Source organism: Phocoena sinus, chromosome 12, assembly GCF_008692025.1.
Source record: "Phocoena sinus isolate mPhoSin1 chromosome 12, mPhoSin1.pri, whole genome shotgun sequence".
NCBI lineage: Eukaryota > Metazoa > Chordata > Mammalia > Artiodactyla > Phocoenidae > Phocoena > Phocoena sinus.
The window spans coordinates 72,765,312-72,779,046 of NC_045774.1; the positions used below are offsets into that span (position 1 = coordinate 72,765,312).

Sequence of the window (13,735 nt, forward strand, 5' to 3'; positions counted from 1 at the left end):
GCCATCTGCCCCCGCATTCTTAGCATTTCAGCATTACACGAGCTGTTCCTTTGCCCCTGTTTTGAGGAACCATCCTAGTAGCCAGTTTGTACCGTCTCCTGAGATTCTTGCTGGCTGTAAATCTTGCATCTCAGCACAGTGCCCTCAAATCGATAAACTCTCCCTTATCTCATCTTAAATTCCAGCCCCTTTGATTAAACACCCTCAGAATTTAACCTTAGATGTACTCTCCTTGCTAATGTAAACTTGCTAGATCTTGCAGTTCCTTTCTCAAATAAATAGCCTCTTTCTTTTTCCTTTATCAGACGTCTTACATCCCAGGTGGGTTATATTGTGATATAACCCTAGTTATACAGGCCAGAGTTTCTGGAGAGGAGGTGACGGTGGACAGATGGGGGGTTACAGAGGCACAGGTGGTCTTATGGGAGAGAAGCCTCTACCTACATCATCCCGAAAAAAGAAGGGGCAGGCCACTTTTGTGGGTTCAGAAAGTTCTGGGGAATCTGGGAATTCAGGACTTTGGGAGGCATCAAACGAGACATCTCATCCCATGTGGCAGGATCCTGTTCTTTTCCAGTCAGGATCCTGACGCGCACATCTTCTGTGCCTGGAAGTTAGGGAGCTTTTGACTACTCTGACGATTAATCCCTGTTCCTGGCCGTTACCTTTCTTTGCCCAAAAGCTTCAAGATCTGAGAGCATTTTTATATCTACCAGAGAGTTCCTCTGGCTTTCTTGGTGGTGGTTACTTGCCCTTAGCTTTTTTTTTTTTTCTTCAAATTTACAAATGCATTCCTTTTTTAAAAAAAAAAAATTTTTTTTTATCGGAGTATAGTTGATTTACAATGTTGTGTTAGTTTCAGGTGTACAGCAAAGTACATCAGTTATACATATATTGCCCTTAGCTTTTTATATTCTTTTTCCATCGTCCTTATAGTTTTTATTTCTCCTATGTTTCTCAAACATCATTCTGGCTAAAGTGTTCCCCTTCTGCTGGTATACCATCCCAGCCTACCTCTGGTGAGAGCTTTAACAGGTGGATAGCCACCTTGTGCCAGGGGTTCTGTGTGTTCCACTGGGGTTGGGCTCCTCTTTGCCAGCCAGGCAGCTAGTGACCTAGCTCCAAAGCCCCATCTGATCACCTGCTTTCTCAGACCACTCCTGGTACCGTCTGTCACAGATTAGGTTACCTGGGAAACATAGTTTGAAACGACCCTTTACTATTCAGAGGTTTATAAGACGTGCCCTACCCTGTGGAAGGGGTACCCAGGCGGCAGGAATGGGCACAGGGAAAAACTGAGCTGGGATGCAGCACAAGACACCTTCCTCTGGCCCCACGGGGAACTTTGCAACTACAGTGCCTTTTCAGAATTGTCCCCAGTTGGGCTGAGATAGCCAAGCCTTTCTATTCCTACAACAGTTAGTCATTGGATGTGTGTCACCCTGAGACAGAGCGTGACCTATGGTGTAGTGCTCTCTGTAGCTGAGGCAACCCCTGGGCAACAGTGGGGGATCCGAGAGCCATAACACAGTGATAGTTAGATTAAGATGAGAACTGAGCAGAAAAAAAGTTTTACGGTTTGTAATAAAGGCAGGTGCTAGAATCTGTAGGATGGACCATATTCCTGATATTCTGTTATAAGTCAGATGATAGACAGATGCTAGCCTCTGCGTAGTATTTTTGCTTTGGAAACATGGGCCATTGGAGCAAACCTTTGAGTTGCCCCAGGCAGCTGTGCCCTAACAGAAGCTGGATCTCTCCAGTAAGAATGTCGTGTCAATCTATTTTAAATTTCTCATTGTTTTGATTCATTCATTCATTTGTTGAAAGCCAGGCACTGTGTTTGGTGCTGGGGATATGGGGCTGAATCGGACAAAAATAACCCCTGCCTTTCACATAGCTTCTCTATTAGAGGAGACAGATAATAGACAAGAAAATAAGCAAGTAAGCAAATGAAAGAATGAAATTTATAGTGAATGCAATGAAAGAAACAGGAAATTGGACTGAGAGTAATAGTAAGTGACTTAATTTATATAAATCGGATGAGTGTTACAGATACCAGTTACCTCTTCTATGAAGTCCGTTGTCAAAGTCATGATACTTTTTAGTCATGGTACTTTTGTTGAAAATTAATAGGAGCTCTTTGATTATAGTTAGGTAAATTCATTAACAGTGGAAAACTGAATTCAGAAAGTATTGATTGATTAGCCTGGATACTAAGTAGCAGCTCCAATGGAGTACCACAGGTCTGTTTCCCTAGTATTTGCCTTTTCAATGATTTTACCAGTTGGTCCTAGTAATTCTACCTCTGAGAATATAGGTTAAGAAAATAATCCTGAATAGGAAATAATTTCTATGCCCGGATATGTTCACTGAACATTTTTAGTACATGATTTTCTTCCCTCTGCTTCCAGAATAGCACACCCTCCTCGCTTTCCTTCTACCTCACTGGTTGCTCCTTCACACTTCCCTTGGCTTCTTTCTTTTCATTCCCTTGACCTCTATACTTTACCGTACTCCAGGGCTTGGAGCTTTCCTCGTTACTTGGTGACCTCGTCTGGTCATTGATCTTTATATCTGTGACTCCGAAATCTGTGTTTGGAGTCTGTACCTCTCCTCTGAACTCCAGGATCATAGTCTGCTTCCTCCGTGATACAGATCTGCACTAGAAAGAAAGAGCCTTATGGAGCCCATGGGGAGCTGGACTCCCGACCTCCCACCCACCCCGCCCCGCTCCTGCTGCAGTATTTCCCACCCAGTAAGTGACAGCCCTTTCTTCCTGTTCCCGAGATGAAAATCACTGGAGTTATCACTCTGTACCATGCTACTTGCAAAACTTGTTAGCTTTAACTTCAAAATGTATCCCATTGCTCGTTGTCTGTATTGTTACTTCCCTTATCTGAACCTCTTCTCCCTGATTGTTGGTAACAGTCTCCCGACTAGTTTGAGTTGTTCCTACCTTGCTGCCCTTTAGTCTGTTCTCAACACAGAAGCTAAAATGATTGTACGTTAGGTAATTTCTCTGCTCAGAACCCTGCAAGGGCTTATCATTTCATGCAGAATAAAAATGAGTCCTTTCCATAGCAAAAAAGGCCCCGAACCATCTGATTCCTTGTTTGCTATTTTTCTAATTAAAGCCAGGCATGCTAATGCCTCAGGGCTTGTCATTTCTTCTCCTTGGAATCCTCCCACCCTCACCTTGCCCACTTTTCCACACGGCTAGCTCTCTCCTCCTTTAAAGAGATATTTAAAATTCCTCAAGGGAGTTCCCTGGCAGTCCAGTGGTCAGAACTTGGCGCTTTCACTGCCGGGGGCCTGAGTTTGATCTGTGGTCAGGGAACTAAGATCCCATGGCATGGCGAAAAAAAATAATAATAAAATAAAATGAAATACAATTTCCTCAAATGTCTCTTTCTCAATGAGGTCTTCCTTGAGCAACTTATTTACAATTTTACCCCCAACTCATTTTTCTTCTTCTCTGCATTTATCAGTATCTGACATATTTATATTTATTTATGTTCTGCCTACATCCTTACACTGTAAGTTTCATGAGAGCGGGAGTTTACTCCCTCCTTCGCTACCATATTGCTGGTTTCTAAAATATTATCCAGCGTGTGATAAGTACTCAGTAAATATTTGTCAGATGAATGATTGATTTGTTTTGTTTATATAGCTTAAAATGATAGGTATGAATGGCAGAACTCTGGTATTTTAAATAATTCCTTCTTTTCATGTGATTTAATTTCAGGAAATATTAAAACTCTTATAATCCTTACATACTGCCAAGTATATATTGAAATCACTACTTGTAGGCACTCCTTAAATATTTGTGTTTGTTTCTGTGCTTGTACTTCTCGTAGTAGCCTTTGTTTTCCAGAATCAGTTGCCTCTGAAAGTTAATAAGAAAAGTAGTGGCAGCTTCAGCTTTGCTGTCTAAAATTCTTTATATCAAAATTTCATTGATAGTTATTAACTGAATGAGAAAACAGGCAGTACCTCAAGTGAGCTTTAAAAAGCTAGTATTAAATTTTTTTATGAAAGTAATAGAAACTATTCAGCAATGACTGTACTTAATCTATTTTCCTTTCCCTCTTTAAATGATTAAAATTAAAAATCCCTTGGAGTCACTAAGAATGGCAACAAGGATGATTATTATATTTAGACCTCAACCTTGGCTACCATCACAAATTTTATTATGCTGTGTCACGTAAACCTTAAGAGAAATAATTCTAGTTTGAAGCCATTCCATCTACCATTTGCCACAAGGTGTGGTAATGGTGTTTTCATACAACGACGCTTTCTTTACTGATTCAGCATTGAACTAAAGCCTTGACTGTGTGCCTGAGACAGACCAGACTGTTTAGAGAAGTTATTAATTTGGTCAAAGGTCACATATCAGATTTCAAAGGTATAAGATATATAGCCCCCGATTATCATGGCCAGATTTACTAAATATATTTTTATTATTAGTATAATATCCTCTCTTTCTAAAGATGTCATCAGGTGTGTAAGTTAATGCGCTCTTCATCCTTACACAGGGCTGCAGTTCAATACTTTCTCCACCATTCTGCGTTAAATCTTTGGCTGCCCCGTAGGGAAGGGGCCTTTTTATTGTCCTGCCGTTCTTCTTTCTGCCATTTCTGCTGCAATTAATTTCATGGCTGACTCTCTGTGCTGCCTTCTTCCACATATTCCAGTCATTGCCTTTTATGCCTGCTCCTTGCTTTAGAAAAATGTATGTATTTATAGCTTAGATGATTTTATCTATAAATCTGTGAGTTCCTTTGGATTCCACCTGTCACTTTGGGCAGCATAATTTACTTTGGTTTTCATAAGAACTGTAATAAAAACATATGACCCTATGGGACACCACTGCTATGCTTCCTTGTGGTCCAAAGGTGATGTAAACCATTTGAAAGAGAAATCAAGTGGAAAGAATGTCTTTCAATATGAGAAAAATCAGCAACCATGTTACTAAGGAACATGACTCAAATCTAATTTATGACTAGATTTTTTTTCCATTTTCCCATCCAAAGAAAGATCAGATTCACACTTTAACTATAGCCATATTTTTCTTGGAGTTCCAGCTATTTCTGTTTATAACTTTCTCTCTACTCTTTTTTTCAAGTGAATGAAAAAGATAGGTCATGTAAGTATTAAAAATCCATAGGTATGCGTTGTGTGTGTGTGTGAATGTAAATACATTTATATTCCCTCAAAGATTTGAGGTGGATATATACCTCAGTATTTTAACGTTAGTTTTGCATCTTTGCCTTATTCCCATCCAGCCTTGGTGGAGCCAGTATGACTTGGAGGAACAAGTGAAATTTACTATCTTTCTGAACATAGTTTACAACTCTTTTCTTTCAGATGCTTTTCTTTCCTAATCCTAGTTTAATCATTAATTCTAATTGTATTAATTCCAGCATTCCTTTAATATGGGTGTAAATTTTTTACACTGATTTTGTTCTGTTTGTACGAGTCCTGTGTATGTACTACTTTATTGTGCCCTGTTTTCCTTACTTGAATGTGAGCTTTGTCAGAAAAAGCACTTTAGTATCAAGAGACAACTTTATTTCTCACTGTCCCACGTTATGCTGTACTACATAGTGAGAATAAAATAACTCCCGTTGAAAGCATTACTTACACGTTGAAGCTAACCGTCATCAAACTACTGTGGCACATATCCGAAGGAAAGGTGATTTCCTAACATAAACTAGAGAATCGTACAATTTTCCAAATAAAGTGGCTCTGCCTGTAGTAAACTAAAGGTTTGAATATTAATTACAGAGAGACATGTATGTTTTAGATTCTAAATTTTCTCTAAAGAAGCAGAGTGTTTTCATAAATTCCTGTTGTATCCATTGTTACCTCTCTTTTTCTCTTTGAATCAGCAAACATTGAGAGCTATATAGAGGCATCCCTTAATATTTTATCTGAGTTTATTAAAGCGAAATTATTGTATTTATTAAAGATAATCATTCTGTTTTGACAGTTTTTATACCGTGCTTCCTCATTTTCTTCTTTGCCTATTCTCCTGACTTTCATTTAGCTAAGTGAAGCCCAATTTCTTAAAAGCTTGTGTTTCTTGTTGTTTTCCGTCTCTATTACCATATGTAATAAATTAGAAAGAATGAATGAATATATCTGCTCATTGGCAATATTAAAAAAGGAGACTCACTGTAGATCTCCTTAGTTGTACTCATAGATTAATCTAAAAACAAAAGCAAAAAACCACTACCAGCAGCGATGCCTTTTGGGTCAAAATAAGGTCCTTTGTTATAACCTTCTTTCCTGCCCTCCTTAGTTTATATGTATTTATAAACAAAGATAAAGCAGGTATGCACATATGAAAGCAGTTTAGGTTTTATTTTTAGAAACTATCTGTATGGCTGGGTTTGATGGGGAAATAGTGTAACCGTATTTGAACGAGAGAGAGAGAATTTTATTATTGGAAATTAAAGATGCTGAAAGGAAAAGAGGAATTAAGGAAGCAAAGTCAGAAAGTTGGTTGGGGTAAGGTCAGAAATTAAAGGGACTTTTTTGTTCTTCTAGGAAGTGTGGAATCTAATTTGCAGTGATGTCGTATCTGGACCTAATGTTATTGCTGATGGTCAGAACATTTCAGTTAGTAGAAGCCAGAGCCCCTGTGCTGGCCCGTCCTCACCTCCCTGGCTTCCTCTGCCACTCTCTGCCCTGCCTTCCCTGTCACTGGACTCTCAGGGTATATTCTTCCCAATTTGTTCTTGCTCTTCTCTTTCTCTGAAATCTGCTCCCTCCTCTACCCTGAAATCTCCTTGGTCCACTTGGTTTTTCAGTATTTGTTGAAATCTTACCTTCTTCTGAGACTTATCCTGATTTCCCCCAGATGATACTGAAACAGCCCCACCTTCTCACCACCCCTGGCTCTCCTGATACACTTGCTTTGCTCGACTTTTTCTTATGATATAACTTTATATTATTTACAGAGATGATATCATTGTATATAATTCATTTATTACATTTTTTGCTTATTGCGTGTCTCACCCATTAGAATGTATGTTCCCCAAGGACAGGGATCTAGTTTGTTCCTTTTATGAGCAAGTTCCTGTATCAGTGCCTGGCACAGAACAGATATACGATAAATACTTGTTGAACCGAATTGAACTACACTCAAAGGGAGGCCACACAAGAGAATATGAGTGAATTGGCACAAATCTTTTCTGTTACTAGAAAATTAAATTTTAAACATGCCTTACTTTTGATGAGTTACTAGCATCATTTTCATGTGGAAGGAGAGCCATAAAGATGTGAGTGATGAATACCTGATTTTCTCAGGTCTCATGAATAGACTGTTTCTTGAGGGACTAAAAATAAGTGCCGAAGTTGGTATGTTACACAAAATAATAACTACATTCAGTGTAAGCTGGTGGTGGATACTTTTTGAGCCGATAGATTTCAAAGTTCTGTTATTTAAAGCTGTAACAAAATTTGTGTAAAATTTGCCCTAATCAAGACATAAGAACAAAATAATCATTCATATTGCCAAGATGATTACATTCTGGCTAACTCAGTTTTCCATCACTTGACGGTTACTTTTATTTCACAAATTATAAAGCAAGCCGGAATGACCATAGCATGCCACAATTTTAATTTAACCATGATGTAGTGATTAATTCTTCAGACTGTTTTTCTTTGTGGTATCCACAGATGATGACTCATTTATTTTTCATATCTTCAGTCAAAATAATACCACGTCCCGCAGTATATGTGTAAAGACTGCCACATTTGTGCATAGGAAACAAAATAAGCAGCTGTGAAATTTATTGTTAGCCAATATGGTGAGATAGGAACTGTAGAAGTTCAAAGGGAAAAAAGACTTAATCATTCTGAGCACAGGTTGGAGTGGGGTCGCCTGGGATAGGTTCACAGTCCATTTCTTCAGAGGGCTCACAGGATGAATTTCTTATGTCAGTGAGTTCACCGTAGTTTGGATCTGACTCAGCTCACGAAGTTTAGAGACCCGACTACAAAGCCCACATCTCAGGAACATGTGATATGTAAAACCTTGGCTTTGAAAAGTGCGTGGGCAGATGCACTTCAGTATATAGATTTCTGTCTTAAGTGAGAGGGTGGATTATAATTAAACATTCTCTGAAGTGTTCCAACTTTAGGATTTTATTAAAGTACTAAAGAAGCTGTATATTGGTTCACAATTCAGGGCTGATCTGTAGCCTAAAACTTAGTGAGTCAGTTGAAAATGTTGATCACATCATATAATTATACTTGACCCAGAGGAATAAGCTCATTCAATGTTTCAAACTACTTTGTTTTGCATAAACTTTAGCTTTTCCTTGCTGCCCAAAGATGATTTTAGCAGGAGCTCAAGAGACAGTTGGCAAAGGGATTCATTCAAGAGAAAAAAATTTCACAAAAGGTTTTTTATTTGCATTGCATTATTTTCTCTGTGCTGCCTATTAAATTGTATAATCAGCTTCAAAGCAGGTTCATGATAAGAATTACTTTTGCAATAAAAAAATGGTACAGAGAACTAAAACCTGTTGAATTAACTGTGTGAAGATTAAAAATGAGACTTGGGCTTACATAAGCCATTTATGCTAATCAACTAGACAAGTTCTTGACTTTCTCTCTCTCTCTGTTTTTAAAACATCTATATCAGCACCATCTGATTATACCCTGAGGAAGAGACAAATAATTCCTTCTTGAGTAATTCGTTGTATCCCATCTGATTATATCCCAAAGCAGAGACAAATAATTTCCTCTTCTTGAGTATCTTCTTTGACCCCCCCCCCCCCCCAGTGTTTTCCTATGCATTTAACTCAAGGACAGGTCCATTACTAAATCTGTCCCACATTTCCTCTCTTATGTCCTTGATCCATGCCCTGACTCCATCTGCATCACCGTAACCCACCTTCCCTAGACCTTGACCACTTTCTATCTTTATCACTGTATAGAACCCTCTGGTAACTTTGGTGTCATAGTAATAAGTCTTCATGTGCTTATCTTTACCCTTTTATTAACTCTTTTCACCCTCCACATATAAATCCCATTCTGATGTGGTCCTCGCACTCGGTCTTTCTCTCTTGCCACCTGCCACCCTCCGTGTATCCTTTGTACAATTCACGAAGAGCTAGTTTTAGTTGCCTGTACGTGTACCTGTCTGTCACACCTCTGTCTTTGTACATAATGCTCCTTCTTGCCTCAGTGCTTTTGATTATTTAATTCTTGCTTGTCTTTTATAAATCAGCTTAAATCTGTAGACTATCCCAGTCTAGATAATAGAGGCTTCCTAGATGGTTCCTTAGCATGGATATATCCTAATGGCATGTATCACACTGAGTTGTAATTACGTTTATTCATCTGAGTTAGCATTAAGTCTTAGAAATACTGGAGGTGAAGGACTGGGTCTTTTTTTCTTTTCCTTTATAATACCTGTTGTAATATGTAAGAGGTGCTCAAAAATGGTTATTGAATGAGGGCTGAGGTGAAATTTTGCACCTCAGAGATGTTGTATCTGAAGATTGTATATAACTTTAAGGAAAAGTATATTGGATGACTACCTGAAATTTGTTCTGAATTCCATAAAGAAATAGTGTTTCCACTCCCTATGGCTTTATAGTGTAAAACTAACAACTCTCTATAGATGAGCAAAACATCCATAGAGTGATTTATATTTGTTCAGTGTTTCTGGACACACTTTAGTATTTTATATGCATTTCAAGGGTAAAAGGATTTTTACGCATGGGAGGTAAAAGTTTAGCCTTATTTATGTCCCATACTTATGATTTAACCTGCAAGCATTTATGTTGTTTTCTGGTTAACAGATGGCTAAGGATATAAACAACTAATAATTCTAACCATTTTTAGTTTTACTAACTAAACTCTAGATTACTCTACATTTGGGTTACTCCAGATCTATAGTAGAATTTACAACTGTTGAAACTCATGTGTGCACAGGGAGTATATAAAGAGATGCTACAAGTTAATGCAAGAGAATAATTAAAACACTTAGTTCATTTTAATGGTATTTGTGATAAAAGTGACCCTGGAGAATTTGTATGGTAGAGATGGACTTTGCCTTTTGTTTGTTTTTTGTTCTTTTTAAAATTGCTTTGAAATGTTTCACACTCCAGATTTTACAGTTCTTTATTATTATTTTTTGGGGAGCACGCTGTGCAGGATCTTAGTTCCCCGACCAGGGACTGAACCTGGGCCCTGGCAGTGAAAGCGCCAAGTCCTAACCACTGGACCGCCAGGGAATTCCCTAGAGATGGTCTTTGGAAATACCTAGAATGAGGCCAAGTGCAGTGAAACAAGTGACCCAGCAGCAGGCCCAGTATGATAGCCCCTTCCTCTCTCTTATCTCAGCCCCCGCCCCAACCCACATATACACAGGGCTGATTTTCCAGGCAAAATTCATTTCTGTCCAGTTTATTTTAGAAAACATTTCTCGTCCAGGTTAAAATGCTAGGCGCTAAATCTTCGCTTTCAGCAAAACATACCTCAATAAAATGTTGCCCATAAGAAGTTGTTAGTGTTTGAGTCTCTTCCTATGAAGTATCTAAAGTAGTCAAGATCATAGGAACAGAAAGTGGAAAGGAGGATGCCAAGGGCTGGGGAAAGAGGAGAGGAGGAATTAGTGTCTAAAGCTTATAGTGTTTTGCAAGATTAAAAAGTTTCTAGAGATCTGCTGCAAAGCACTGCGCATATACTTAACTTATTGAACTGTTCATTTAAAAATGGTTAAGATAGTAAATTTAATGTTAGGTGTTTTTTACCACAATAAAAAAGAGAAATGGTTAGTAAAGTTTTTATGGATGAAAAATATAAGTGAGAAAGCTTTTTAAAGATTAGTAAAATATCATTTAGTGTTAGAGACTAAAATGTTTTACTATTTTTATGGTAAAGGAAATTTACAGTCCACGTAAAGTGCTTGGAATAGTAAAAGCTCAATAATGTTGTAACTGAATACAGTAACTTTCACTTTTCAATTCAATTTGATGCAATTTTATGTAAATTCCTTTTAAACTGCTTTTAATTACAGGATACTGGCATTCTGACTCAAAATGATCTGATATATTTCTGGTAAAGGGCTACGTATATAGACAGAGAGAACACCTTGAGGCTAAAAGGAAACTTTTAGTATAAATACACATTTTTCGGGATAGTTTGTGCTTTGTAAATTTCCCCAGAATAGCTACTCTGCTCCTCTGTTTATCACTTGTTTATATTTTTCTCCTAAATGTTATAAAATACAAAAGAAATTGCTTCTAATATACCTTTTACATACTACTGAACACTCAAAAATATTAGGCATTAAAAGGCATCTTTTGAAATTAACACATTATAAATCAACTATACTCCAATAAAAATTTTTTTTAAAAGGCGTATTTTCTTCTAACTTAGAAATGATCAGAAGGTGACTTGATTTGAAAGCATCGTTTGTTTTCTTGATATTTAAAACTATCTATTGAAATATAAGAATGAATACTTTAAAAATATTTAATTTTATTTTTGGCTGCGTTGGGTCTTAGTCGCAGCATGCAAGATCCTCTTTGACATGCGGGATCTTGCGTTGAGGTGCGCGGGCTTCTCTCTAGCTATGTTGCGCGGGCTCCAGAGGGCATGGGCTCTGTAGTTTGCGGCACATGGGCTCTCTAGTTGAGGCGCACGGGCTTAGTTGCCCCATGGCATGTGGGATCTTAGTTTCCCAACCAGGGATCGAACCTGTGTCCCCTGCATTGGAAGGTGGATTCTTAAGCACTGGACCACCAGGGAAGTCCCAAGGATGAATACTTGATATGCATTCAAATATTATCATGGACTAGAATCTTCAAAAGTTAAAGAAAGACTTTTACGGGTGCCATTGAGAGAGAGAACAAAGATTAAAAATTAAGGAATCATAATTTCATCTTATTTTGGGTATGACACATCAAGAAAACCACCAGATGTCTTCCATCATTATTAATAAAAATAATAACAGCAACAGCTAATATATTTTTAGGGTATATACCAGCCTCTGTTCTCAGTGCTTTAACATTTTTTTTTTTTTTTTTGGCTGCATGCTGGATCTTAGTACCCTGACCAGGGATTGAACCTGTTCCCCCCTGCAGTGGAAGTACAGAGTCCTAACCACTGGACCACCAGGGAATTCCCACTACTTTTACATCCTTTTAAATCCTCAAAACAGCCCTGTATTCTTACAATCATTTATCCCCATTTTTCTGTTAAGAAAACAGAGGCACAGAGAGATTGAGTAAATTTCTATAGCTACCCAACTGGAAAGTGACAGGGCTGAGATTCAAATCCAGACAATCTGGCTCCAGAGCCCATGCTCTTAATCAGTGTGCTTCTTTCCTCTCTGATTTAAAGGAATGTTGTCCAAATATGTCAAGTGCAAATAACATGGCATCTGTAGTCCGTTCTGAGTTCAGACATCTTATAAATGCAGCTTTTGGTATAATGGTGAAAATAGAAATCACAATAACTCTAAGATCTAGGCTGAATGTTAAACACATGGCCACGAAGATAAGCAGGGCCCTAACTGTGGGAAAGCAGTTACGGAAAAGTAGGTGATTTTGTTTGAAAACTATGCATTTTCCTATTTCCCCAAACATGATGACTTCCTTAAACATACGGAATAGTTTAATGATATTTTGTGACATTTGAATTATAAACAAATAGGAAATTTGTGTGAATGCAGTAGAATTCCATGGGAATTCCAGATCTTGCTATTTCTTATACACTTCAGATATATTCGCACCTTGGATTCTTCGCTTTTGCTGTTCTCTTGAACCTCCAGGCCTTTCTCTCGCCCTCTCTCTCTCCTCCAAGTCTTTACTCACTTGTCACCTTCTCAGTGAAGTTTGCCCTGTATCATTCTGTTTTACATTGCAACCCCCCACCCCTCCCACCCCACACTGGCTGGCTTTCTCTCCTTTCTCTGCTTTATTGTAGAGCTGCTTGTCACCTTATAACATGTTGCTTAATTTACTTATTCTTATTTATTATCTGTCTCCTGTAAATACAATGTAAACTCTATGAGAGCGAGGAGTTTTGTCTAATTTGGTTTACTGCTGTGTCCCCAGAGCCTGACTCCTAGGAAACACTCAGTAAATGTTTGTTGAATGCATTCAATTTATCTGTGGTTTCTAAATAATTCACATTAAGATTTAGCTGGTAGTTAACAAGAATGAAAACTTTCATCTTTTTTTTTTTTTTTTTTTTTTTTTTTCGGTACGCGGGCCTCTCGCTGTTGTGGCTTCTCCCGTTGTGGAGCACAGGCTCCAGACGCGCAGGCTCAGTGGCCATGGTTCACGGGCCCAGCCGCTAGGCGGCGTGTAGGATCTTCCCGGACCGGGGCACGAACCCGTGTCCCCTGCATCGGCAGGCGGACTCTCAACCACTGTGCCATCAGGGAAGCCAAAGCTTTCATCTTTTTGTTGCAGGTGAAAGAACAAAATGGAAGAAACCCATCCACGTGGTTTTGAATGGTCCCTAACACATAAGAAGTTTTCAATAACTGTTAAATATGTGTTATACTTTAGTGGTTTAGCTTGTTGTATTAGTCAGTTTTATAATATATTATACTTCCATTCCCAGTTTTTCATTCTTAACATTCTAATGTTAAGAAAAGACAAAACAAGCAACTATATCCCACAGTTATGCATATTAAATAGATTTATTCTGAAATTACATTCTGCTTTATAAGATTTCTTTCTTTTTTTTTTTTTCC

The 13,735-nt window shown here is 38.2% G+C and overlaps 1 protein-coding gene across 1 annotated transcript in view; it reads left to right on the forward strand.

Annotated features, from left to right (window-relative positions):
* The window catches only part of ME1 (malic enzyme 1), a 191,418-nt gene that overhangs the window by 97,087 nt on the left and 80,596 nt on the right, over positions 1–13,735 (forward strand). The window lies entirely within an intron of this gene.